The sequence below is a fragment of the Leptidea sinapis genome, chromosome 14 (genome assembly GCF_905404315.1).
Source record: "Leptidea sinapis chromosome 14, ilLepSina1.1, whole genome shotgun sequence".
Classification (NCBI taxonomy): Eukaryota; Metazoa; Arthropoda; class Insecta; order Lepidoptera; family Pieridae; genus Leptidea; species Leptidea sinapis.
The window spans coordinates 12,467,317-12,494,733 of NC_066278.1; the positions used below are offsets into that span (position 1 = coordinate 12,467,317).

The 27,417-nt window shown below is 35.0% G+C and overlaps 1 protein-coding gene across 7 annotated transcripts in view; it reads left to right on the forward strand.

Annotated features, from left to right (window-relative positions):
* LOC126967981 (CUGBP Elav-like family member 2) overlaps window positions 1-27,417 on the forward strand; it is a 510,078-nt gene that overhangs the window by 106,598 nt on the left and 376,063 nt on the right. For 2 of the 7 annotated variants that reach the window (XM_050812722.1, XM_050812730.1), the window contains exon 1: window positions 21,842-22,037. The exons of the other annotated variants lie outside the window; for them this stretch is intronic. The gene's annotated coding sequence lies outside the window, so the exon portion shown is untranslated. Of the gene's footprint in view, window positions 1-21,841; window positions 22,038-27,417 lie in introns of those variants that run through there. 7 annotated transcript variants of the gene reach the window in all.

Genomic DNA, 27,417 nt, shown 5'->3' on the forward strand with positions numbered 1-27,417 from the left:
ATTCACTGTTTGTATTTAAGCTGAGTTTGCTATTATTTCCATAATTTGCGTGAAAATAAATGTGAAATAAAAAATACTTTCCCTTCTTAACGAAACCAATGAAGGGTGAGCGATGAACAAAAAATACTCCCTTCTGCCATCCTTAATTACTGCTTGAAAAGAAATCAAAGGTTCGCGATTATTACCGTGTAAGTGGAAGTCAATTTGTTCTCGCTTCATTCAATTTGATTGTATTTTACGCAAATGCGACCCAATTACGGATAAAAAATAAAGAACTTCACTGCTTGGATGAATTTTGTGGAGAAAAGTATAATAATTGTTCTGGTAATTAATTTTGGGCCGTGGATTAAATGAGTTGATATTCCTTGTTGGTGTTAGATTACGAATTCAGTGCCACTTCTGGTGTTACAGAAACAATTATCTATACCATTGAGTGTGTAATATAACATTTATGTTTTAACCATAAGCAGTTGATTGTTAATGAAGTATTGTTCTAAGATGACATAATATGTCAACATTAAGAGAATATTAATGTAGTAACTCATGATATTACTATGGAAATCTTTACTCAATCACTAGAAGCTGAGATTCAGCATGATTTTGGTAGAACGCGATGTACCGTTAATTAAAGTTGGAGGACCTCCTCCAGTCGGTATTAGCCAAGGTAGGTTTGTAACTATATACATAGTTCGTTACACAGGTAAGATGTGCTTGAGTCGCACGCGTGTTTGAGGAGGCGAGAGCGGGGCCGTGGCGTAAGGACACAGATTCCAAAAATAACAATAATCATAACAAGAATTAGATTAATTAATTATATTGTATAAAATATGCAACTAAATCTATTGTTTTGGAAGTGTTTTTGAAGTTGTTTGTTTTTTTGCAAATTTTTTTTACTTTTTATCTAAACGATGTCTCCTCTTTATTGAGATAGATTTTATATAATATGTACAATGTACATTCTGGGGCACTGCCTCATACATTTTTAAGTCTAGTCTACTAGTCTTAGTAGTAGTCTAGTCTTCTAATAACATAGATTTAATATAGATTAAGTGGCAACTTCTCCAGTATAAGATAAAAGATCACTCACGATGGATACGTAATTTCTACATGATTAATAACTACACATTTTACTCGAACGAATGTAGGTGAATGTAGATGTCAGTAATCTAAAATATTTTTGCGTGAGTTTGAGAATGGAATGAGAATATTCATAATTGAAAAATATTTCGAGCACGTCGTGTTTTACCAATCCGGAAACGAACTCCGGATTCTTAATTGAGAATTTCGTAAAGGAAATATTGACTCCAGAGATTAATATTGATAGGTAGAATCGTTTATATACGTTTCCAGCGGCTGGCTTGCACAGCCATAACAGGATGCATGCGCACCACGCCTACTTCTGCCCTTGAAACTATTCTAGGGCTAACACCACTCGACATACACTTTCAACAAGAAGCGACAATGGTGACTCTACGTCTAAAGCTAATGGGTGTATGGAAAAATGAAGACTGCCTAACAGATAATCTCTGGAATAGGGTAACAAAGGACTATCCACTCTGTGAGGCACAATGCGACAAGATACCTAAAACACATGCTTTTCTTAAGAACTATCACATACAGCTATGTGAGAAAGATGCTGACCAGTCAGGTGTAAACGAATTAAGAATTTACACAGACGGCTCGAAAATAGCTGCTGGAACTGGTGAACCGGCATATTCTCACAGGAACTAAACATACACACTTCCATACCCTTGGGCACACACAGCTCCATCTTCCAATGTGAGTGCGTAGCCATCAAGGAAGCCGCCAGCGCAATATTAAGAAGGAAGGTACATGGCTACAGTATCAGAATTCTTTCTGACAGTATGGCGGTACTAACAGCGCTGAAGGGTACCTACAACTCAGCACTAATACACGAGTGTCACCAAACCCTGGAACAAGTTGCCTCTTATAACCGGGTAACTCTGCAATGGATCAAGGGACATAGCGGTTCGTTGGGAAATGATGCAGCGGATGAGCTTGCAAGGCGGGCATCGGCAAATATAGTGACTGGTCCATTGCCACTTCTGCCACTGCCCTTCAGCCAAATGCGCTCATGGATACGCTCTCTCACCAACGACCTACACAACACCCGATGGATGAATGTCTCAAGCTGTAGACAGTCGAAGAAGGTGATACCTGACGTAGACTTATCAGCCTCAACAGACTTGACATCCGTATAATGGTGGGCACCTTAACGGGTCACACGTCACTAAACAAACACCTTTTCATAATCGGCGTAACGGACAGTCCTAAGTGCAGAGGCAGTCTGGCCGAAGACGAAACGGTCGCTCACGTAATCCTGGAATATGCGGGGGTGGCCAACCAACGGGCAAAAACCTTAAGCAATACGAGGTCGCTCCAAGAAGTCTGCGAACACCCCAGGAATGTTCTGAACTTCTGGAAGGAGCTGGGCTGGTTGGAGTAACTGGCCATTACTGCACGCAAAATGAACCCATGCTAGTGGTTTAATTGCGGAAACAGGAGCCCCTATACCATACCATGATGGGTAGAATAAATAAAAATCATTTAACTCACTTGTCGCTTGTGATATTTAATATAATATTACATATTTAAAAAAGTATTGAATCAATATTTATTGTTGCAGTAACATTTGTAAAACAGGCTTTAAGATTTATTTTATGAGACTCGCTCGATCCTGTAGACAAACTGTGTAAACAGTTTTACAGGACTTTGTATTATTTTAAGAAGAAACTGTATATTTATAAATAAATAAAAAATTGTATAAAAAAATCTGAATGGCATCGCAATTACGCTCATCACTTTGAGATATAAGTTGTTAAGATTTATTTGCCCAATAATTTCATTAGCTACAGCACTCTTTAATCCGAAATACAATAATTACTGCTTCACGGCGGTAGACAAAAGCGCCACCGTTGTTACCGACCTAAACGGCTTTCTGTGTAAAGAAGAAACCTACTGGTAAATAATAAAATTAAATATTTACTTAAATTAAAACTTACAAAATCATTGATTAAAATTTCTGCTGTGTTAATCATTATTAAGACAGATAATAACAATGATTGCTAAACTAAAGTGGCAGTAGGCAGGGCACATAGTTCGACGGACATATGGCCGTTGGGGCAGGAAAGTCCTCGAATGGCGACCACGTACCGGAAGACACAGTGATTGTAGGCACCCCGCAAGATGGACCGACGATCTGGTCAAGATCGCCGGAATAGGTTGAATGAAGGCAGAGCGATCTTTGGACAACTTATATACTTACCCTTTGTCCAGCTGTGGACGTCTTCCGGTTCTTCTTTTTATTCTCGTAAATTGCATAAAGAAATGAATCCAAATGATATAAATTTGCGATTCATCAATAATTTTTATAACAAAGAGGAATAAATACACAAAATATTGATCATTTCTAGTTTCATGGATACAGTTTATTCCGGATCAAATTAAAATACGTATATCCATAGATGTTACGTTGTAAAGTGACTAACGTCCAAGGTATAATTATATATTATTCAATTTTATATTTTCAAACAAAAATATTAGTCTAGATCAGGGCGTGTCGTGCTACCAGTAAAATTGTATTTCCTGCTATATAATATGGATCATGGGAACTTGTTATTGGTAATTAAGTGAACAATCTACTCTGAAACTTGACGAGGCTTGCTTAGTTAATATCATACATGTTGAAGCAGGCTCCTAAAATGTAACAAGTTTGAGAAATTTTCAATTATGCTGAAAACTTTGGCTATTACATATATATTATAATATCATGAAGATGTATACTGGCCGAAGAAAGTTGGACAATTTAAACCCAACTACAAGCATATTTCATGGACATATGTGCCCATCTCTCTCTTGTTTATACGATGTGCCTCCGATCAAACATTTTATTATGCTTAGATAACCAATATATTGTTGCAAGGATTTAAGTGTAGTTAATTGATAGATTTTCATAAGAATTTACCAAAATATATATATAACCTACTGCAGTAGTTTCGCGGGCGCTTACATGAAAGGTGAGACTTTTTTTTATGCTGCTTGACAAAATAACTAACTTTTTTTCAAATGTTTGTAACATCATATTTACAATAGTTTTGAAAGTTGATACGCGTTTTAATGACATTAAATGTATTATATTTAAATTTAGTATTTTTCATTAAAATGTCGTGGCGGTATCGTGTGAAGAACGTTTCGACGGACCTTTTCGACTTGGAGAAGAGCCACTAACAACACGAGTGCAGAAAAGTTTGACTGGAACCACATTGCATGGCCAGACTTTTGACATTTGAAGAAATGTCGCGCTGTATGCTTTGGAAAGTTTATTTCAACCACAAGTATTATGAGTTTCAACCTTATAATATTCAATGCAAGCACCCGCTACTTGGCTGAAAAGGATTTTATTTACGTGGGAATCTGATTATTGAATTGAAATATTACTTTGTTGAACGACACACAGACAAAACGTTTCGGCTAAGTCGGCCGAAGCGTGCTTATAGAATGGTAGCTATTGTTATAATTTAATTTACTTTTTTTTAAATTGAAATGAAAACAAACAGCAAATAACACAGGGAGCTTATTCATTCAAATAGGTTTAGCGATTAGATGAGATCAGCGAGCACAAACGCATATACAAAAAGACTCGAAATATTATAATGTATTTTTGTTTTAATAATTCATATTATATTCATGTTCTCAATTTGATTCTTTTTTAATATTTTAGGTTAAGTAATTTCTTACGATAAATTCGGAGGAATGATTCTAGGTAGATATAAACTAAATTAGATTTGTAAACAAAATTAATGAACGATGCAAGACTCGAATCCGCGACCTCTCGGGTTTCGTCCGAGCGCTCTTCCACTGAGCCAACTGTTCGGGTTGGGACAGAACCCGAGAGGTCGCGGGTTCGCATCCCGTATCGTTTATGAGTTTTGGTTACAAATTTAATTTAATTAATCCCAAACGTGAGGGACGTCATTTTAAAAATAACGTCATATTGCTTAGATGTAAACTATCAATATTTATATAAAGAGTACTTAAAAAAATTACATGTGTCCAACTTTATTTCTCGCTTTCTTCTGGATCCCTCTGCTACCAGATTTTTATTTTTTATGTGTTTTGTTTTATGGACTTACTATACACTTTTCGGCATGTCATTGCTTGTTAAAAGTGTTAAACTGTTAACAAGTACATCGTTAACTTACAGATATATCACTATACATTACGAAATGCTGAATAAAAAAATATGTGAAAATATGGTGCTGGTGCGCTACACGTATCAGGCGTATTAGTCCATAGAGCGTCTTGTCCTCGAGGTTAAAGTGCATGTCATTGGACCACGCGGAATGTCACCCATGTAATGGACAGTGGTCCTGTGCACCAATGTACTTAAATAACCTCTAACAGAGACAAATGGCATGATTGTGATGCGTATTATATCTTCTGCTGATAACAAAACTTCACAAGAGCTGCATGTAAAGAGCGTAGCGACAGAACACAGGATGAATATTATCATCACTTGAATCTAATATAAGGGGGTAAAATTAGGAAATATATTTAATATTCATTTAATCAAAATAACTCCCATTAATAATAATGTAATATAAATTCTATACATTGCTGCCATCTAATAAGAAGGTCATTTATGCCTTTGTGATAGAACTGTGGTGATCCAGATTCGACAAACTGTGAAAGCATTTTGTACTGCCTCCTGAGGAGAAAAAAATTTATCCCGTCGAAAATTGTACAATTTTTTTTTTTTTTATCTAAGTCGGATCGGCGATCAGTCACAAGACTATAAGCGGATGAGTTGGGTGAGTATGACATTTAGACGAAGAGACCAGTGTCTCATCTGCCTTCCTATAACACATCCTTCCTTTTCAGCCTATTCATCGCTCTGGGCCGGATTAGGAGATCATTAGCCAGGGTATTTGGGTGAACCGAGAGGCGATCAGCGTATTTCCTTTTGAATTTATCAATTTCCGACTGAACACTGGGAACGCCAAGATATTGATGGATTTCGTCATTTCTGGAAAACCATGGGGCACTTGTGATGGTACGCAGGATGTTGTTTTGCACACGTTGGATAAGCATGATGTTGCTTTTGCTGGCAGAGCCCCACAGTGGGATTCCGTAGGTCCAGATGGGCTTCAATACAGCATTGTAGATTAGAAGCTTATTGTCAGTAGACAGGACAGAGTTTCTACCCATGAGCCAGTGAAGGTTTCGGAACCTATGATTAATTTCATCCCGTTTCTTCTTTATGTGAGAAATCCATGTGAATCTTCTGTCTAAGTTAAAGCCTAGGTATTTCACTTTCTCAGAATCTGGTAGAACATCAGAGCCAAGTTTGACAGGAGGGCAATTTCCCCTTCTTAACGAGAAGGTGATGTGGTTCGATTTTTGAGCACTTGCCCGAATGCGCCATTTATTCATCCATGCATGGGTCTCGTCTAAAAGGTGTTGGAGCTTATTACTAGCCTGTGCTGGGTCTTCATCGCTTGCAAGGTAGGCTACATCATCGGCATATGTTGCTACGGTGACGTCTTCAGATACCGGTAAGTCTGAAGTAAATATGCTATACATTACGGGACCAAGTACTGAACCCTGTGGAACGCCGGCTTCAATTTTTCGTAGCGTAGATCTAGCATCTCTCTGTTTCACTTGGAAAAGCCTGTCTTCCAGGTAGGACTTGATGATGAGGTAGAGAGAGTGTGAAAGTTTGTCTTTAACTTTGCACAATAGCCCTTTGTGCCAGACTCTGTCAAATGCTTGGTGAACGTCTAAAAATGCCGCAGAGCAGAAAAGTTTCATTTCAAAGCAGCGTCTGATCTCGTGATGAACCCGATGCATCTGCTCAATTGTCGAGTGCTGTTTCCGAAACCCGAACTGGTGCTTTGGAATGATGTTGCAGTTTACCATGAGTTCATTCAAGCGGACTAATAATATTTTTTCCCATAATTTTGATATCACTGGAGTTAAACTTCTTGGTCGGAATGATGAAGCTTCATGAGGAGGTTTTCCAGCTTTGTGAATCATAATAATTTCCGATACTTTCCAGATTATGGGAAAATATGAATTTCTCATGGTAGCATTAAAGAGTGAGGCAAGAAATGTTATGCATTTTCTGGTAAGATTTTTAAGAACTGTGGGAGTAATTAAATCAAATCCAGGTGCCTTGTTGGAATTCAGTCGTCTAATCTCATACGCGATTTCCTTTGGAGATGTGGGTCTATTCCTGAGAGAAGGCATTGGTTCAACGACACGTCGCCCAGTGTGTCGAGGTTGGTCGCTAAAGACTGAGTTAACCCATCAGTCATTCATCCTATTAGCGCGTGCCTCACTGTAGGATTGGGGGATTAGTTAGAGAGGTTACCTTCCTCGCGGTCCGAGTGGCGAAGCTCAGACCCCCGTTCCTGCAAAACATGACTGCAGGCTTACGGTCTGGGGTAGCCGGTTAAGGCTACACTTCGGTTTTTCTGTCGGGGTTGTCTCCCTTATCTAGAAAGTCGGTTTTAGGGCGCCAACAATTCGCCTGTGCCCTTCATACTTCGCTATTACAGTCATGAGGTAGGTGAAGATGTGTGACACTCATAAGGGACTGTAACATTGCCCGGGGTAGACGAACCACCTGAAAGTTCACATGGATCCACCCCTAGCCTGTACGTCGGCAGAACTAGAGGCAGCGAGGACGTGTATGATTGGACTGGATGATGCGCGCCAGTAGCCCAGTGCCACACACCTGAGCGTACGCTATTGGCTCTATCTCAGCATTTATTTGATGTATATCTTCTAGAAATGATAAGAATATACACCACCGAGGCCTGACATCATCTCCCCCCCCCCCCCCCAATTCGTACTGAAAAATTTAAATTCGTTTTATTTAAATTTAATATTCATTTAATCAAAATAACTCCCATTAATAATAATGTAATATAAATTCTATACATTGCTGCCATCTAATAAGAAGGTCATTTATGCCTTTGTGATAGAACTGTGGTGATCCAGATTCGACAAACTGTGAAAGCATTTTGTACTGCCTCCTGAGGAGAAAAAAATTTATCCCGTCGAAAATTGTACAAATCACGAAAAAAATGGTAGTCCGTTGGATCAAGATCTGGGGTAGGGTGACGAATGATTTCTAATTGCAATTCTTGTAGAGTTAAAACGGTTTCTCGTGCTGTATGAGGTCTCGCGTTATCATGGAGCAATAATGGTGAAAATCCATTAATGATTCGGGTAGTATTCACTGCTAGTTTTGCTATCATTGTTTGGAGTTTGGCACAGTAAACATCTGCCGTTATTGCTTGACCAGATCGGAGAAAGGTATAGTGAATAACACCATGCATGCAAACAGTTACCATTATCTTTTTATTGGTAAGCTTTGCTTTAGGACACTGTTGTGGCGTTTGACCTGGGGTCAGCCATTACATTTTTCGCTTATGGTTATCGTAAAGAATCCACTTCTCATCGCATGACGCAAATGAGTCAATATTGTTGGTAAGGTGACGTTAAACCATGCCACTAATTCCTGGGTAGTTTGGCTCGGATCGGCTTCCACAATCTCTTTCAATTCATTGGTACTGTGTGGGCGTTCTTCTACGTTGTTCGTTTTTCAAATCAAAGTTTCCATCACGAAAGCGTTTAAATCAAAATCGCACGGTGCGATCATTAGCAGTCGCCTCTCCAATCACAACATTGATATAGCGAGTTATTTCTGCCGCGTTACTTGCGCGTCGCAACTCACTCAAATTTTCGAAGTATCCATCTTTGTTGCTTAAGCTGAATAAAAAAAACAACTGAAAGTCGATAATAGAACGTTGCACATTTTTAAAAAGATGAACTACACAGGTAACATGTGAAAAAAGTTTCAATCAAAAATCTCAAACCATGAAGGTTCTATGTCAATTCGAAGTACCTATTACAATAATAACCCCTATTACAACTGACGATAGCATAGCATGCGTGCAAGAGAGAAGCTGATTATCTCCAACGGATATAAAGCAAGATAGAAAATAGTTTTGTATTTATTAATAAGTGAATTTTTTGTATGATGCAGTTGCAACCCTAATAAAATAAAATAAAATAAAATAAAATAAAATAAAATAAAATAAAATAAAATAAAATAAAATAAAATAAAATAAAATAAAATAAAATAAAATAAAATAAAATAAAATAAAATAAAATAAAATAAAATAAAATAAAATAAAATAAAATAAAATAAAATAAAATAAAATAAAATAAAATAAAATAAAATAAAATAAAATAAAATAAAATAAAATAAAATAAAATAAAATAAAATAAAATAAAATAAAATAAAATAAAATAAAATAAAATAAAATAAAATAAAATAAAATAAAATAAAATAAAATAAAATAAAATAAAATAAAATAAAATAAAATAAAATAAAATAAAATAAAATAAAATAAAATAAAATAAAATAAAATAAAATAAAATAAAATAAAATAAAATAAAATAAAATAAAATAAAATAAAATAAAATAAAATAAAATAAAATAAAATAAAATAAAATAAAATAAAATAAAATAAAATAAAATAAAATAAAATAAAATAAAATAAAATAAAATAAAATAAAATAAAATAAAATAAAATAAAATAAAATAAAATAAAATAAAATAAAATAAAATAAAATAAAATAAAATAAAATAAAATAAAATAAAATAAAATAAAATAAAATAAAATAAAATAAAATAAAATAAAATAAAATAAAAATTAACACAATTACTAATATTCCAACAGAAACTGGGCAGAGCCCAAGCACATACGGCCATAGTTCCACGGACAGATAGCCCGTGGGGCAGATGAGTCCTTGAATGGCGACCACGTACAGGAAGACGGAGTGTTAATAGACCTCCCACAAGATGGACCGACGATCTGGTCAAGATAGCCGGAATACGTTGGTTAAGGACAGGACCTATCGTCGTGGAGATCTTTCGGGGAGGCCTTTGTCCAGCAGTGAAGATCTTCCGGCTGATGATGATGAACGCCTTAGCTCGTCAACGTTTGCAGTGGAAGTGTCGACGCTAATGAGACTGCGCCTTTTATAGACGTCTTCAACTGTCACTTTCTACAATATAGTATTATAAATATGAAACCACTACCTAACGCACACATTGACAAAATCAAAATATTTCAATTTTTTTTGAGTTGAGCACGAGAATTTTCCGAGTCAACATCTCCTGAGGATGCCTCGTATAGAGGCGAGACACGTGTCGAATTGATTCGAGACAAAATAGTATTAGCGCAATTTACACTGGAAATAACACAAAAAAATTTGATATTTATGGATTACCGCGAAAAAACTCCTAATTCACTCATTATTGGTCTGTCGTTACTCTTTGATAATATTGTAAGTTTACGGTCAAGAGTATATTATATGCAGATAACCAAAACGCGCTGTATAAATTATACTGAGGCGCAGTCTATCATTAAGTTGCATAATATTCGAGCGAACAGAATTGGTGCAAACTTCGCATAATTAAAACAGCATATTAAGGTATCGTATGTAACATAGATAATTACTACGAGCTTTGTAAAGCGTGTTGCGTTAATTAAACCGCGGACGGACGCACGCTATGAATGATGGCTCGCGGGATCAACAATGAAACACGGCTAGGAGAGAGAGTTATTGTGATGGTGGCCAGTGTTGATTGATGGTGTGGATTGATCAGCTAGGACATTGTTAATAATGACAATACCTCGAAGCGTGTTATTGAGTTTCGTCTTCTCCTGCAAGTTATTTTTTTTTTATGGAAAAGGAGGTATAAGCGAGCGTACGGGTCATCAAGTGATCACCGCCACCAACGCTCGAAAAATCACATAAACATTGCCAGCCTTTAAGGCAGGTGTACGCGCCATTATGAACCCAGGACGATTCCTGGAAACACTGCACAAGGAAGCTCATTCCACAGCTTTTTTTGTACGTTGAAGACAGTCCCTTACAAACCACGCTATGTGGGAACGCCAGCAGATAATGGGGATGATATCCTAACTTGTGGCGTGTTGTGTAAAAAGGTGGAAGTTGAAAAAGAGTAAGTTTCTCCTACAATATCTGCAGGCCAAGTATCTATAGGCTCCCAAAAGCAGCTCAACCTCAGAAAAGCATCCTAATGATTTAATTTTTAATTTCTAAAATAACCGCACCATTACAAATAGTATCATACAAAAACGCCCATTAAATTGTTTTAGTATTTTTGGGTCAATCAATAGTCAGTCATTTGTCTTGCAATGTCTTTTCAAGCCCAAAATGTATGTATAAAGTGAAGTTGTTAAGCGAAATACTTTTATTCGTTGATAAAAATATGAACCTGCTGAAGTTGAAAAAAATATGTAAATTATGAAGTTCTGTTACAAATATATTTTTTATTACAAGGGACGAGACAAGCAGGACGTTCAAGACGCTACTTATTATGGTGATTTCTTAAGCGACACGATGTCGGCATGTCGTTTGTAGCAGACCATGTCTTCTTAAATTTTATTGTCCATAATTTGTAGCCAAAGTTATTCAGAGTTAGACTAGAGTCAGTCTTCACCTCTTATAAGGCCGAAAACAGTGTTTTGGTACACTTTGGCTGAATTCTTCACAACTTTTTCCCAAATTTGAAGCTTAGAGACTCTTTGATAAGACACCTGGAGCGCCTCATGGAGTGGGGCTCCATGAAAAATATATAAGCCAAGTAATAGCAAATTGTTTTTATAGACTTAAAGTAATCTATAAAATTCGAAAATATTTAAGTACAGAACTTCGAGTTAGATTATGTGAAGCACTTGTACTATCAAAGCTCAATTACTGTGACGTTGTCTATGGGCCAAGATTACTATACAAAACAAAATGTTCCATCCAACGAGTGCAAAATGTTCCATCCAACGTGTGCTAAATGCGTGCGCTCGATTCTGTTGGAATATACCGCCCAGGCAGCACATCACTCCATATTTAAAAGAAGCCAATTTACTTAATATGGAAGGTCGGAGACGTCTGCACTTAGCAACGTTACTTTTCGGTATCGTAAATAATAAAACACCTCTTTACTTATTTAAAAAACTTGAATGGCTAGGACAACACAGTGCAAGTAATATAAAAACTAGATCTGCCTCGCAGATATTAGCAGTGCCCCGGCATCACTCAACAGCGTTTAGGGGTAGTTTTTGATACAATGCTACTAAGTGTTGGAACAATTTACCGCCACCAATTAAAGAAATGAAATTTTTTAGATTTAAAAATAAAAAAAACTATTTTAGATTAGATATCTTATAGTAAATATAGACTAACACAATTCTGTATCCTTATAATGTGTATTTAATGTTTACCAATATATTATCTATATCTCATTTTTATACTAATGTACCTCTTGTACCACCTATAATAGAAGTATTATGTATGTTCACTTAAAAATTATAATATGATTTAATATTAATTATAATTATTTATTTATCATTATATTTTATAGCTCTATTAATTTACAACATGTGCATGAAAAAAAATTACAATGGGAAAACTACAACAGAAGTTTACTCCAAACGTCACGAGGGGCTCCTGAAAACTAGTGTTGTGTTGGTGTCTTCTGCACTGACCAACAATATACTGAGTCAGCTCCTTTTAGCAGGGAATCACGCGCCGCACAGTTTTTTAATATATTTTTTTTATATTTTAATAATTTTTGATACATTAAATTTAATTTATTAGTTTAAGATTTATACTGTAAATTGAAGGTGTGTGTTTCTACTGTTAATAAAGTGTTTCTATTCTATTCTATTCTAAACCATGACTAATGCAGGACCATTGTTCTGGTGGTCATTACCACGTTGCACTTTTTCGATTACGTGTAAAGGTTCTTGGAGGTTTGAGTGTACACTTTGTCATTTTATTTATAGTAGTCCTCTTTAAGTGTGAAAAGTTTTCCATCAGTAAAATAGAGATTATCAGGTATTTCTGTACTTTGCGCCACATATCAGAGCAGCAAATATTTTGTACGAGCTATAGGAATTTATTTACGGCATGTTCTTTATATCTACAGTATGCATCAATATTCAGTTCTTCTTTGATGGTAGATGAAAGAATTTTTTTAATTATTGTGATAAAATTATTTGTTTTCTTGTAGGATTCCGGTGAATTCTGGCTAAAGGATTGACAGTCCTTTTAATTTTAATATTTTATGGTCTTTGACAGATACTCGTAATCTATTGGTAGATACATTATAAACTGGTTGACATGTAACAATTTAGTCATAAATCTTGACAAAACTAGAATAATGACATTTGCAAATAGACGCAATAAGATAGCATTGAACATTAATTATCTAAGTAAAAAAATATCTGAAATAACACAAACAAAATTTTTAGGCCTACATATTGATGATTGCTTAAATTGGAAAACCCATATTGAAAATTTGTGCTTGAAGCTAAATAGATTTTCATTTGCATTGCACATGCTGTCTAAAGTAGTAAACCAGTCCGCAGTGTTAGTAGCTTTTAACGCATATGTCACATCAAATATTCGGTACGGGATCATATTTTGGGGAAATTCCACAGATAAGGATAGAGTCTTTAAATGTCAGAAAAAATGTATAAGATCTATATTTCATTTAAGCCCTACTGATTCCTGTAAACCATATTTTGATAAATTTAAAATACTTACTTTCCCGTGCCTATATATATATGAAGTGCTAGTATTCATTAGATCAAATGATCAACTATTTAGTTACTCTGATAGTAAACGCAGAAAAAATAAAATATGTTTCACGCAGCATGCAACGGCACTTTTTGGTAATAGTATATTTAATATAGCTCCTCAGCTATATAATAAACTACCAGCATCATTAGCGGACCAAAACTTAAATATTAACTCTTTTAAAAATAAAATTAAGGAATTTTTAATGACGAAGAAATATTATTCAGTTAAAGAATATTTAACAGACATGAATGTATAGTTATTAGAATAAGTTCATTCAGATATTTCAAATTAACATTTTTAGTAAGCAAATTTTTATTTTTCACATTTTTGTAATATTATGGTGGATAGACTTTTATGAATAATTTGGTTTTTATGTTGTATGTTTTTCACGGTAAACTTAGAGTAAGAATTGTAAAATATTATTTTTGCATGCCTACCCGGCAGATTGTTAGCACCTATGATTATAATGTAACACCAATGTACCCACTCAATCTATGCAATTAAATGACTTGATTTGATTTGATTTGATTTGATTTGATTTGATTTGATTTGATACCGACATACTAGCGCCTTGCTAGCATTAAATGTCTTGAAAATGACAAACTGCTCTATACACACAAACTGTAAGACTATCACTGCTATTATGTTTTATTTAACACCCCATTCTATAATCTAGTCTCGTGCCAGAGTTTGGCAAGTCGACATCTACTGAGGATGCCTCGTATACAGGCGAAATACGTTATTGGTAGAATTAACACTCAAGAAAACTCACAACATTTGGATAATTATGGATTTCAGCACAATATCGCATAATTCAATAAATTTAACGCATTCCATTTTAATGATTTCATATCAACATCGAATGTGTAAAATGTTCTTCCATCTTACTGATCGAAGTTAACTTAAACTACGCGTACACCTTCCTTAACGGCCGGCAACGCTCTTGTGATTCCTCTGGTGTTGCAAGAGAATGTGGGCGGCGGTGATCACTTAACACCAGGTGACCCGTACGCTCGTTTGTCCTCCGATTCCATAAAAAAAAACACGTTCCGAATTTGATTTAAAAAAATAATAGTAGAAATTTTTAAGTTGTATATTAAAAAGATATGTGTTACAAAATTTAAGGACAAACAGACCTTAAATATTTTATTGACTCTTGCACCAATTTCTTTAGCAAAGGAACTATTGAACTATCTATGACATCGTGGATACCAAAATAATACTACGTTTGGTTGATTAAACATATAATTTGAAGATTTTTTAAGTTTTACACTTTAGCTAATTTGGCCATTGTTTTATCGTAGAATTAAAATAATATAAACAAACTAGGTAACTTTCAATATACATTACAGTGGCATACATTAAATGTTAATTTTAACCAAAACTTTTGCTTGCTTTTTATTGTAAAAAAGGCGTGACATTATTTGTATTGGGGAAAGTGTACTTAGTTATCAATAAAAAGAGCACAGGTAACCTTTTTAGTGAAGCGTAGAGCAAATATGTGCACCCCAAATGACGTCACGGGTGTCATAGGGCTAACTAAAATCGTTCGACGTGGGGCCGGGAATATAACACGACGCCCGCTTCACCTCTCTATTTTTCGCCTCTATATTGGCTTGTGTGAATGCTAAGATCATCCCACTTAGATGTTAAGCTTATTTTTATCTATATTAATATTATAATTATAAAGTTAAAGGTTTTTATTATTTTGAAAACGAGAGTGTTACACATTTAAATAAAAGAAAGAATTAAAAATTGGCGTGTAATTGTAACTGTTATTTTACATTAGATTTTGCGTTAAAGTTACATTTATATTATTATTTTAGCTTACCCGACGTTTCGAGACGTTTCTGAAAACGTGATCAGCATGTAGCAGCAAGAGGCTCTACTCTTTCTAGAGGTATAAAATATCTAAGCATTAAATCACTATTCCATCTATAGGAATCTTAACAGAACGATGCAAATAATGAGTGTAAGTGGTACATCGAAATTAATCGAGGCAAATAGATCGATTTGTGATACATGCAGCCCCAAATCGTGGGGGAGAACAAAAAAATATCCCGGTTCACCCCAGCGTTATCGAGTGCTGTCAACGGTTGTACTTCAAAGCGTCTCGTTGCCAAGCAACGGTCGTGACCCGCCATCCACGCACCGGCACACGGCGGGCTTAATTAAACTCAGGTTGGCGCCTAGGCCTTATTACTATCACCAGAGCACAGTATTGGTGCTCAGACTTAAGTATTATTGATAATATATAAAGTGTTGTTACTCACTTAGATTATTAATTATACGTTTCGAGATAGTCTCTTGCTGTTAGGCAACTGATAAAAACACGCTAGGTTTAATACTTTAGTGTGCGTGACAAGCAACTCGCGATTTGTATGGCACTATGTGTTAGTGTGCGTAAATTACTCAAAATAGTTTATGTATTATGTATGTTTAAAAATTGTTAACTCTAAACGCAATTTTTTTCGATGTATCCACAGCTGTCAGCTGTAGATAGACTATCTAGACATTCCATTTCACCATGGCGGCGCAATCAGTTGCACCACCATGGTGTCCGTAGCTACCAAAGTAGACACCATACAGACACCAGAGTTGCCACACCACACTGAGACAGTATCAAAAATATACCTCGAAGAGATAGCACTATTGCTGTATTTAAGTGAGAAAAGAAAGTTTAAGAGAGCCTTAGCGTTTTATTTTTAAATTACTTTCGGAAAAATCTGATGAGGAATTATCCTTAATTAATGATCTAATTTGAATTTTGATAATAAACCTGATGAAAATTATCCTTTGTAAGCAAATAAAAACGCAATTAAAAACAAAAAAAACAACAGTGCACTCGTATTGTAAGCAATAAGGTGGGAGCGTCACTGGCGACCGGATTGGCGGCCGAGCGAGTGAGACACCATACAGCAATAATTAGTGGTGGTGTGACCAGTAAAATTCTGTGCACGCGTCCGAGCTAGTTGCGCAAGCAAACGGACACCAATTGGGATGGCGCAGTAATATTTCCTAGCATTCCTTTATAAGGATCTTTGAAATGAATACCTTTCGTATTGTTTCATTAGATATAATAATTAATGTTTTATGAATAATGTAGCATGATCAACTTATATATTACTAGCGGACCCGACAGACGTTGTTCTGTTCATAATAAAAAAAACCTCTTGCGGATGGAATTTTGGAAAATCCGTTAGAAAAAGAATGATCCTACCAAATTTCAAGTCTTTAGCTCTAATGGTTCCAGAGATATCGTGATGAGTGACTATATACGTGGAAATCCCTCATATATATATATAGATTATATTATAAAGTGAGAAACTATTCAACAATACACATTAAAGTGCAAAACTATACACAAAATAATATTTCGATGCATAAGAATCAGAACTTTAATAGCGTGTCCCATATTAAATGTTTAAGTGTCTGTCAGTGTGCACGGAGCATCGGGTTTCACGCGCCAGTCAAGTCGTGTTAAAACAGACAATAAATACAGCGGTGTAATATGTTTCAGTGCACCAGTAGCAGTGTTAGCGCTGTACGATCCGGTCATAAATAATTCATTGATGCATCTGTACTGGATGGCTTAAGATTTGTAGCGGATATGTACCGCGCTTGAAATTCAGCTGGACGTTAGAATTACTTATTGTTAGTGTGATGCGTGTCGAATATAGTTCAATACTGTTTTTCCCTGGTACAATGGTATAGTGGTAGTCTTGACTTCGGATGGCTACTCTATTGTCAGTAATTTATGAAATAACTAGCTGGTGAGCGGTGCGCTTCGCTTCACACAAACAAATGAATATTTCATATCATAATTTAAAGTTTTGTTAGTTTAAAGATTTCGACGACCCCTATAGCACAGTGATTAGTGACCCTGCCTACTACTACTAGAGGTCCCGGGTTCCGGTAGATGCAATCATTTTATGATGAATATGTTAGTTTCCGAGTCAATGGATGTTTATATGTATTTATGTATGTTTAAATAAGTATATTGTATTAAATATATCATTGTCTTGAACCCACAGTACAGGCTATGCCTAGTTTGGGGCAACATAATTTGTGTATGAGCGTGTAAATATTATTATTATTATAAATTCGTATAAATCATTAAGGTAGTCATTTCGTTGTTCCCTATATAAATGATATTATTAACATAACCAAACATCAATGTGTGTTATTTGCTGATGATATCACAATCGTTGTAGCGTCTGAAAAAAATAATAACTGTATCAATAATCATGAGATTGAAATTAATAACACTATAAATAAATTAATACAATGGCTTGATATAAATAATTTGAAAATAAATCTTAAAAAATCCGTATATATCAATTTCAATAAATGTTATAATCCTAAATACAATATACAACTAAAAATAACGACAATTAAAGAAGAAGCACATACAAAGTTTCTAGGAGTAATAATAGATGAGAACTTCAATTGGAAAGAGCAAGTAGATAATATATGTAAGAGAATAAATAAGTTCGTATATGCGCTTAAGCAAGTCAAAAGAGTAACAAGCTTAAAAACTGCTATAATGACTTATCACGCACATGTAGAATCGGTACTGCGCTACGGGCTTATATTATGGGGACACAGCACAGATATCAAGAGAGCATTTATTGCTCAAAAAAAGTGTATTAGGGCAATGTACGGGATGCATCCTGAGCAATCGTGTCAACCCATATTTAAAAAACTAGGATTGTTACCTTTGCCGTCGCTTTACATCTTCGAGATATGTATGTTTGTAAAAAAAAATAAAGAATTGTTTAAATCAGCTAATGATCTAAATCCGCGGAAACGACGTGATCCACAAAGACTCGTTCTTCATGATGTTCCAAAAATTACCAAATATAATAAAAGTTGTGTATGTAATTGTGTTCGTATTTATAATAAGTTACCGAGTAGCATAAAAAATTTAAATTCTAGATTATTCAAGAATAAGCTATATAGTTGGCTAAATGATTATAATTTTTATAGTATTAAGGACTTTATGGAAATGAAATTCTGATTATATTCATTGTGTTTAAATATTTGCATGCTAGGAATAGTGCTGGCAAAACATGTAAGCTCTTATTATTTATTTAAATTTAAACACCATTGTATACTATGTTTTTTGCAAATAAATATATTATTATTATTATTATATTATTATTATTATTATCTTGTAAGGAAATAATGTCATAGCTCAAATTTTATGTCAAAACTTATTTTAGGTTCTTAATTCATAGTTTTTCGAATAAGATTTGGGAGGATTTCAAAATTTTGTTATTTTTCATTGTTACTCGTTATTTTAAAATTTTACCGTTACACCGTTAATGTTATACATAATATCAGACACGTGACCATTTAATATTTTAAACTAGTTTGTATGGATAATGTATATTATGGTTGTACTTATTAAAAAAATAAATAAATACATCGGTATAAGTAACTTAAAACAATGCTATATAGTAAATCTTATTAAACTGCAGATTATCTGAGATATGAGATAATCAGACTGCTTGAGATTATGATTATTTTATACTAATAGATTCACAAATATTACAACGCAGAAATAAGTACCAAAAAGTTTAAGGTATTATTGAGAACAATTTTAATATTTATTAGTTGCTTACTTACTTAGGGAGGCTTCTTTCAGTAGTTTATTCAAAACTCTTAAGCAACATAGCATAGTTAGGAGTATCACTTACCTTCTTCTCATAAAAAAATTGTTTCCGATTCAATAAGGGTTCACAGCTGTGTAAAATAAAAATAGAGTAATATTCCAGGGTTGGTAACATTGCCTAATTAGTCGATTATTTTGTAGTATCTTCTTAATTAAATAAATACGGAATAGTTAAAACATGTTTAGTTTTCGTGATAGTAAATATGACGTGGTTCTTATCTCCTTATTCAATGTTGTGTTGTTGCATTCAACAGGCAGCTTAGACGGTCTTTGAACTGTTCACTTTGCAAGATTAAAACTACTGCGATCAATATTTCGATAAACATATTTTTTTGATGCAATCGGAATGAGACTAACCGATAACACTTTTCTTCTTCTTTGATTTGATGATGCTAACATCGCTTTAAGTTATAAATAAAGTATGTAGATGTATTTATCTGATACTAACTGATGCCCGCGATTTTGTCCGTGTGAATAAAGGGTTTTTAAAAATAATAAGCAAGTTTGCAATTGAAGATTAGCTCATCTCCTATTACAGTTCCGGTTCCTGTTTTCGCTCCCGTTCTCAACATATTATTTGAATCTTATTTTGAGGAAAATTGGTATAGCAAACTAAATCTACTATTGGTATCGAAAGCTTCACAAATTCCGCGGGATCCATGGATTTTTCCGGGATAAAATCCTTTCCCAAGCTCTAGGCTTTCGCTGTACCAAATTTCATCAAAATCGGTTTCATCTGAAGCGGCGTAAAAGCGTAACAAACAAAATTAGATTCACATTTACAATATTAGTATGATTGCTGTCAATAGATGAGGCAGCCCCACATAATAATATAAGTTCCGCAACTCCTTTCAAATATCGACCAATGTGCCGATTATTTAAATTGATGATTTTGATTGTTCATTAACGTGTAGTACTTTTATTATAATAATAAGCTTATCTTTTATTTATTTCGGCTAGCATGCGTTTGGCTTTAATTTGACTTACAACTCAACACAATTAACGGCTATATCTCAATTATAGGTCCTGTTTAATACACAAATTAAATACATTTATTACACGTTAACCTGAACTTTTTGTTTTAATTGTATTCAGACGAGCTTTAATTAAAATAATATTCCTATTAAAATATTAATTTAATCGTAGTCAATGCGCATCATAAGATGACATGTGAGCTTAGAATACCGTTATTAGACCCTATTAGTTACCCTTATACTTAGGCACGGTTGCATCAACTAACCTGTTAACCACAACAATCTAATCTTCGCCGGTTAAAGTTATCGTTAATATTAAATAGCTAAATAGCGACCTGTCGAAAATTTCAAATAAATATCCGATATTGACTTCATATTTCATTTTTTAACTTTAACTTTCAACAACTTTTACCATGGTGCTGGTGGTTATTTAATTTATTCGAACGGACTTTCAAGAAAAAGTCTGTCTACCTATGCTAATAGACTCGTATTTTTCAAAATTACTTCCTTAGAAGACAGACGAATTCTAATCGATCTTATCTTTGTATTAAAACTTTTAAATGACAAGATTGACTGTCCTCAGCTTCTGAATAAAATTAATTTTCGTGTCCCTAGTAGATATCCCCGGAAGCAAATTGCTCCGCTAGTTCCACCGGTTCGAAGATGTATGTTTGGAGCGAACTCTCCTATTCCTAGGCTGTGCAAGATGGTAAACATATATAGCGATTACATCGATATTAATTTCACGACTTCTGTCTATACAGTTCGTAAATTATTTGTATGTAAGTTTAGTGAATAAAATGTAGTCATAATAATTATGTTTCTTAGTTTTATAATATAATATATATATATATAATAATCTTAAATAATAATAATTTCAAACTAAATCATTTAACCATTATTACTTCTTAGTGTATATTTTTTTTTCCCCTTAAACTAATATTTACTTTGTGAAAATTATTAAAGCACGTGGTAGATACCTGTAATTGTTTGTTACATTAAGCACATTATATTTAGTCTATATTATAAATATATAATGCATCAATGTAAACAAATGTTGGTATTTCTAAATAAATAAATAAATAAATGGTGCAACATATTCCGAAGTCTATGTTATGGCGAGGGTTACTTTTAACGTTAATTTTGATTTAAACTTTAACTATATCAGCTAATATGATGCAACCTAGCCTTAAAAATTTCTTCAAAACTTACTTTTCGCGTGTGATCAAAGCTGAAAGAAATCCTTCTTCATTAAAACAACCCGCGACCCTCGTGTACGAAAGACGAAACTAATTGGTTTTTGACAAGCGTATTCCAATTACATCGATTACAATAACTGATCGAGAGTGAAGTCAATTGAGTGGCGGAAGATCGCAACGAATAATATTAAAATGTGTGTGTACGGTACGAGGGGATGCGAAACAAAGAAAGAGTCGCGGGACGTTCGCTGGGCGGGCGGCACTGGCAGTCGGGAGTCGGGCCGGGTACCTCGGCTGCGCTAGTCGTGTCCAGCCCGCCCTACGCTAGGGCTGTCACCGCGAACACGTAATAATATTGTTTGTGTTAATCCATTGTAAATAGTATTGAGTGTCGGTGGCTGTTGCGATATTTGGAATGTTAGGTGCGTTATTTTACGTGTGATGTCGCGGAGTTGACGACCTGCTTGCGTATTGCTTACGGTGAGTAATTGTCCCTTGTGAGTTCTGACAATGAATTGAGCTGTAATAATAACTTAGATGTTATAATTGTTTATGTCGTCACAATATTATTAATTATTTACCAACATTGGTCTGTGACATTATAACTTTTGAAATTAAATGAAAGTTATAAGTTGTTGCTCAAGTTAAGCTCGATATATGCAGATTGTAATATTTTAATTAAAAATAGGATATGATATCACTTATTGAAAGTAAAAAAATACCCCCCTTTCGAGAAGGTATGCCTCAGCAAGAAATAAACTGTCAAACAAAAAGAATTTTTCCATAAAAATATAGTAACAATGTAATATTATGCAGTAAAATTTATTATACTATCTCAAAACATGTTATCAATTTAAGAAAGACATTTATGGTATAGTATCCTTTACCTTTACATTTTATAATGGGTGATACTGGCTATCTAACAGGTATTATCATAATACAGATAAAATATTTGATTTGTACAGACAAGTATAAAATATTTTGAATTTCTATTTTTTAGGTGTCAGCAGCCACAAAACCTCCAATCTGATGTGAATAATTTATCTATAAATGATTTTATAAACCATTTTAAATAAATCAATGTGGAAAATTTTCACTGTCTCGAAACAAAGATCACACACACTCATGACAACTTTTAAATGGAAAAGTTCCGGTTCAATCTGAGCCAGTTTGCTTTGATTGATATTCTGATTGATATAATATCTCGCCTTATTTCCGACAAAATACAGATGAAAATGACTTGTTGTAAATTCTTATCTTATCTAAAGAATTTTCAAATATTATCTAAAAAGTTGAACTTTATATAAAACCAATTGTGCCCGCTCTTACTTCAACATGGGCTAATATCTATCTGCCATGTTAATATAAGATAAAACGCAACAAACGTCTTTGTGTGGGTTTATTGTCATAAATGAAGAGAATGCTTTTATTTTTTTTTAAGTTTCATTTTTGTATAGAAATGACAAGAGATCAAACGACAGACATAATAAAGATCAGGAAAATCACGATGACTTACGACTACGAAATCCAAAACAACGGATTCTCAATTTAATAAATAAATAAATATTGCCACTTTTACACAAATTATCTTGCCCCAAACTAGACATAGCATGTACTATGGGTACAAAACAACGATATATTTAATACAATTTACTTACTTAAATATACATAAATACATTTAAACATCCATGACTCGGTAAAAAACATCCATATTCATCATATAAATATTTGCACGTGCCGTGATTCGAACCCGGGACCTCTAGCTCAGTAGGCACTAACCCCTATTTTCTATAATCCAGACATATTATGATCTAACGGCCGTTCCCGTTATACAGTCTATCTCCGGGTGTAGCCTACTTGAGATAACAATCGTAACTATCGTTGACTTTCCTGTCCCAATAAACTTAACGACTGAAACTCACCTTACACGCTGTCTGTCAATGGGAGGACGTATAGCTTACCAGCGATAGAAGTTTGTATGAAAATTACAATTCACGCGTCCCAATATAAGGCGATAAGAATGACTTATCGGGTATATTGGGACACCTTCAGTTTATTGACAGCTAATTACTGACAGTAGAAGGTAGTAATTTATCTCTATCTGTAGATAGAGATATGTATGTATGCTCTTTAATAATTCAGACAGAAAAATTTCATATATCTTGAATTTGGTTGGTCTATTTGTCAGAAGTAATTATCGGAAAACTCTACAAACAGTAGGCTAGAGATTTATATAGTAGTATAGATATTTTAAATTTAACGTTCTATTATTTATTTCTAATTGGAATCATGTCCAAATAGTATAATAGTATTATTTAATATCCGTTTTTGAATATTTTCAGCTTTACAAAAAAGTTATACCTGAGAATAAGCCAAAAATATGCAAAATGTTTTCAAATAGACATTTTGCTTATGATTGGTTTATTCGGACGTTTAATGTTTCCCGCGTTCATTTGCAAGGCTGCTGAACATAAGGCTTCAGTATTATCATTATAGTGACCGTTATCATTTGCCGGTGGGAGGCTCATTTGCACAGCATGCCGGCTAGATTTGGGTACCACAACGGAACTATTTTGTATTTCTGCCGTGAAGCAGTAATGCGTTAGCGTTATTGTGTTTCAGTCTGAAGGGCACCGTAGCTAGTAAAATGACTGGGCAAATGAGACTTAACATCTTATGTCCCAAGGTGACGAGCGCAATTGTAGTGCCGCTCAGAATTTTTGGGTTTTTCAAGAATCTTGAGTGGCACTATGTCGTGCTCGTCTCGCCCATTCTTTTCATAAAATAAAGTGTTGTCAGCGATATAGTCAACATTTTGCAGATTCTTGGTTTATATATGGTAGAACTTTATAAGGTAGAACTTTATACCAAGTTTATTTGTAAGGCCGCTAATGTGTAAGTAAGAGAGCTCACACACTCACGCAAGCCCAGTAGCGAGTTAAGTTGGTTCACGAGACGTGTAGTGGTCGACATTGATTGTGAACGGCACCGGCAGTTTATTGTGTACTAAAGTGGTTTGGTGTCGTCTACACGGACGGCAAGTTATTGGCGGACAGCGGGAGTGGTGCCAAAATGGGTTATTTCACAAATTTATTGATAACTATTCTAAACAGGGTTGTTACAATTATTTGTGGGTTTAGTAATGATAACCTTTATAATTAATTCTGTGCCTCCCCGGGCCATAAAAAGCATAGGGAAGTCTCAGAGTCGTAAGAGTCGACTAAGTGCATTTATCAGTGGGAGGCTTCCTTGCACGGGATGCCGGATAGATTATAGGTACCATAATGGCGGCTTTTTCTGTCGCGAAGCAATAATGTGTAAGCATTATTGTGTGTCGGTCTGAAGGGTGCCGTAGCTAGCGTCTTAGTTCTGAAGATGACGAGCGCAATTGTAGAGCTGCTCAAAATTTTTAGTTTTTTCAAGAATCCTGAGCGGTACTGCATCGAAATAGGCATGGCGTATCAATCACCATCAGCGTCTTACTAGTCTCGTCCCTTGCCATAAAATATATATATGTATATTTATATATATACCACTAGGTATTACCCGCGACTTCATCCATATTTACCAGTGTAATTATATTAGTTTGTATTCCAATGCTGCCACATGCATAATATTTACAATACAATCATATACCCAGCTGCTTCGTGAGAAAGGTTTTCGTTCAACTGTTTTTTTCTCACTCACTTTGCAGTTAATACATCGCCTATGATACTCACAAGTAATGTGATGTTCTATTGCTAATAGAATTTTCAAAATCAGTTCATTAGTTCCAGTTACGACCCCCTACAACCTCACAAACTGTACCTCTTTATAATGTCAGTATAGATAGTGAGTTACAATAATATGACATATTGCAATAACACACGGTAAACATAATGAAGATACATCAGTTCATAATGGCGCTTTAGCATAGAGAGAAGAACTGACAAGAAACTCTCGGGCCTCATCTATAAAACTCAGAGAATCACAAAATTGCTTAGCCTACTATAATAGCAGACAATTTTAGCTAGCCTGCACAGAATTAGTTCAGAACCATGCATTAATATTTTCTATGTAAAATGCTACACTAAAGTAAGCCTTCTTTGTCAATATAGCTTTAATATACTTTTCAATATGTTTGTGAGCCCTATCGAGTTTTTTATTGTAAATAAATTAATAGTATTTTCTTTGATTAACGCGATTGTTACACATTTAAATAAAACACTTTTAAAGAGACATGTCCCTCTGAAAACGTAATCAGGAAAGGTCTTGAAACGTCGGGTTAACTAAAATAAAAATGTAACTTTTACGCAAAAATCTAATGTAAAAATACAGTTACAATAATACGCGTTTTTATCCTTTAAAAGTGTTATATTTAAATAAATTTATTGTAAACATAAATACGTAGACCTATGAATAAAACGGATGTAACAGTAAAACGCTGTCTTTCCATTCCACAACCAAAATTTAAGGGTGGCCTAACTAAAATGTTTATTTCTCCCGAAAGAAATTTGTGCACATTACAATAACAGTTTATGTAGTGTGTATAGTTTACCTAGTATATTATGATTGGCAGCCGACAATTAGTTAATATAGTGATATTATCTAATATTTGAAATCATGTCATTGTTGCCATTGTAATTAACTAACATTGAGAACGTTATCTACGCTGATTAAAATGTTAGCGCGTTCATTATTGTCAAACTTTGGTTCAATGGTATGTGCAATCATTATATTTATTTATGAAATTAGTTAATTTTGAATAATATTAATAATGTATTTGCAAAGACAAAAATGGCATACAGCACAATTTGTTTTGCATATACTTCATAGCAAACTACAGGCCTATTGCTATTACCTCCCTACTCTCCAAAATCATGGAGAGCATAATTAACCGCCAGCTCTTGGTATACCTTGAGGGTCATCAGTTGATCAACGACCGGCAGTACGGCTTTCGCCATGGTCGGTCGACTGGCGATCTTCTGGTATACTTAACACATAGATGGGCGGCGGCTATTGAAAGCAAGGGGGAAGGCCTGGCAGTTGGTCTGGATATAGCGAAGGCCTTTGATCGTGTATGGCACAAGGCGCTCCTCGCAAAACTTCCATGATTTGGGCTTCCCGAGAGCTTATGTAAGTGGACCTCCAGCTTCCTCACTGGGCGCAGCATACAGGTCGTTATCGACGGTTATAGCTCGAATCCCAAGCCCGTGAACGCTGGAGTGCCCCAAGGCTGTATGCTATCTCCCACGCTGTTTCTTCTGCATATCAATGATATGTTGGACACCGCCAACATGCATTGCTATGCAGAAGACAGCACTGGTGATGCCGTATACACGGGCCATGCAGGTCTCTCTCGGGAAAACGTTGACCAGTGCCGGGAGAAACTTGTGTCTTCTATCGAGTCCTCTCTCGAGAAGGTCGCGGAATGGGGTAAGTTGAACCTTGTCCAATTTAACCCCCAGAAGACTCAAGTTTGCGCGTTTACCACTAAAAAAACCCCATTTGCCGTATCACCGCTCTTCGAGAATACTTTCCTTAAAGCCTCGCCTAGTATCGGAATACTGGGTCTCGAAATCTCGAGCAATTGCCAATTCCGTGGACATCTGGAGGGCAAAGCCAAACTGGCTTCAAAGAAACTGGGCGTCATAAATAGAGCACGGCAATACTTCAAGCCGGCACACATTCTAGCGCTCTACAAAGCGCCGGTCCGGCCTCACATGGAGTATTGCTGTCATCTCTGGTCTGGCGCACCCCAGTATCAGCTCGATCCATTAGACCGCGTGCAACGCAGAGCAGCTCGAATTGTCGGGGACCTAGCGCTCTGTGAACGGCTGGATCACTTGGCGAAGCGTAGAGACGTCGCTTCATTGTGTGT